This window comes from Arachis stenosperma, chromosome 3, assembly GCF_014773155.1.
Source record: "Arachis stenosperma cultivar V10309 chromosome 3, arast.V10309.gnm1.PFL2, whole genome shotgun sequence".
NCBI lineage: Eukaryota > Viridiplantae > Streptophyta > Magnoliopsida > Fabales > Fabaceae > Arachis > Arachis stenosperma.
In genome coordinates, this window is record NC_080379.1 from 91,894,568 (window position 1) to 91,897,470 (window position 2,903).

Below are 2,903 nucleotides of genomic sequence, written 5' to 3' on the forward strand. Positions count from 1 at the left end.
ATAGGTGTTTCCATAAGGTTCACCCATGTAATTCACCTCTGCCATTGCAGGGTTCTCAGGATCATAAGCTTCTTCTTCAGAAGATGCCTCTTTAGTACTGTTGGATGCATTTTTCCATCCATTCAGACTCTGAGAAATCATGTTGACTTGTTGAGTCAACATTTTGTTCTGAGCTAATATGGCATTCAGAGTTTCAATTTCAAGAACTCCCCTTTTCTGAGGCGTCCCATTACTCACAGGGTTCCTCTCAGAGGTGTACATGAATTGGTTATTTGCAACAAGGTCAATGAGTTCTTGAGCTTCTGCAGGCATTTTCTTTAGGTGAATAGCTCCACCTGCAGAATGATCCAGTGACATCTTAGAAAGTTCAGATAGACCATCATAGAATATATCTAGAATGGTCCACTCTGAAAGCATGTCAGAAGGACACTTTTTGGTCAACTGCTTATATCTTTCCCAAGCTTCATAGAGGGATTCACCATCTTTTTGCTTGAAGGTCTGAACATCCACTCTAAGCTTGCTCAGCTTTTGAGGAGGAAAGAACTTGGCCAAGAAGGCCGTGACCAGCTTATCCCAATAGTCCAGTGATAAACCACTATTTTATGGTTTATCTTGTACTTAATTGAGTGGATTTTATCAACTCTTTACCCACTTATTCATACTATTTGCATGGTTTTACATTTGCCTTCCTAATTATGTGCTTTGATTGAAAACATGCTTCTTTGGCCTTAAGTTCCCTATGTTTAATCCTCTCTTATTACCATTAGATACCTTGATATGTGTGTTAAGTGTTTTAAGATATTATAGGGCAGGAATAGCTCAGAGGATGGAAAGGAAGAATGCAAAAATGGAAGGAATACAAGAACTTGGAGAAACTGCTAAGTTGTCCAGCCTGACCTCTTCGCACTCAGACGGCTATAACTTTAGCTACAGAGGTCCAAACGACACAGTTTCAGTTGCGTTGGAAAGCTAACGTCTGGGGCTTCGATTTGATATATAATATGCCATAGTTGACCTGACGCTAGGCGACGCGAACGCGTGATCCACGCGGACGCGTCGCATCTGCGAACTTCAATCCGCGCGGCCGCGTGGGCGACGCCTCCGCGTCCCTTGCCCGCGACCTGAACGTACCAGAATACGCAGGGGGTGATTTCTGGGCTATTTTTGACCCAGTTTTCAGCCCGGAAAACACAGATTAGAGGCTATAAAGTGGGGGAATGCATCCATTCATCATCAGGCTCTCATAATTCACTTTTCATAGTTTAGATGTAGTTTTTAGAGAGAGAGGTTCTCTCCTCTCTCTTAGGATTTAGGATTAGAATTCCTCTTAAAGGATTTAGGATTTATTATTATTTCAACTTATAATTCTTCTGAGCTCCAGGTTTAATATTTCTTTATTTTGACTTCTCTTATTTTTAATTATATATGTTGCCAATTTGGCTTAATGACATTCATGTTATGATTTTCTTAATAAATATCATTTGAGGTATTTTCAGATCTATGATTTGTTTCTCTTCTTTATGATATAAATAATTTAGATTTTTCTACCTTTTGGCTTTGGTTGATTAATTGGTGACTCTTGAGTTATCAAACTCATTGTTGATTGAAAATTGGAATTATTCAAGAATTGATTCGAGATCCAATAACTCTAACTTTTCCCAAGGAAAGACTGGGACTTGAGGATTTGAATTAATTCATTCACTTGACTTACCTTCATAGTTAGAGGTTAACAAAGTGGGAGAAAAATCCAATTCTCATCACAATTGATAAGGATAACTAGGATAGGACTTCCAGTTCTCATACCTTGCCAAGAGTTTATTTTACAGTCATTTATTTAGTTTACTTGTCATTTATCATATCTGCTCCTCATTTTCAAAACCCCCGATTCACAAAGCTCATAACCAATAATAAGAACATACCTCTCTGCAATTCCTTGAGAAGACGACCCCAGGTTTAAATACTTCGGTTATCAATTTGTTTAGGGGTTTGTTACTTGTGAAAACCAAAACGTTTGTAAGAAAGGTTGATTGCTTGGTTTAGTAAACTATACTTACAACGAGAGTTTACTATAACTTCTAAACCATCAATCTTCAGTTCTTCAAAATGGCGCCGTTGCCGGGGAATTGCAAACGTGTGCCTTATTATTGGTTATTGTAAATATTTTTCAAAAAAAAATATATAATATGTTTCTTTTACTTGTTTATTTGTTTTCTCTCTTCCCTCTTATTTCTGATACCTATTATGAATTCTCACCCTTCTCGCTTTGAGTTTGGTTCTAATTTTGTTGCAAGGAATGGAAGCTATAACAGGACTGTGCATCAAGGTCTAAGCAATCAAAGATGGATGGAGCCACGAGGATCTGATCACCCCTTTTGGCAACAACATCCTCCTAGATATCATGGACAAAGTCCATTCTACAATGCATACCCAACTGATAGATTCGGTGGACCGCCTTGTAGCTACCAACAAGCCCCACCCTATGCTCAGAGACCATCCCTTCAACACAGCCCCAATCCACCACACTCATAAGCTTCTTTTCACCATTCACTACCACATGATCCTTATCCACCCCAACGCCAATCCAATCACTCCCAAGAACCACCACTCCCTATACACCATGTCCATATCCATCAAGCTCAGAATCACAGGTTCGCCTCGAAGAATCAGTAAAACAATTTAATGCAACCCTTCATCAACTGGAGCAAGCAATCAATCAATTATCTTCCAGACGTTCAAACACTCAACAGACCCCCATGGCTTCATGTGGGGAATCTAATGAAGAATGTATTATGACGAAGACACAAGAAACTCCAGTGGACATCATAGAGCATAACTTCATACTGGAACAAATAGAGGAAGTTGTCATGGTAAAAGAAGAAGAGTCGGTTGAAGATTTAGGAGAT

At 39.1% G+C, this 2,903-nt stretch overlaps 1 non-coding gene across 1 annotated transcript; it reads left to right on the forward strand.

The window, feature by feature from the left end:
• The first annotated feature begins 411 nt into the window (after positions 1-411).
• LOC130971263 (small nucleolar RNA R71) lies at positions 412-519 on the forward strand. Its single transcript, XR_009082491.1, has one exon. It is a non-coding gene; the product is annotated as a small nucleolar RNA R71 (small nucleolar RNA).
• The last annotated feature ends 2,384 nt before the right edge of the window (positions 520-2,903 follow it).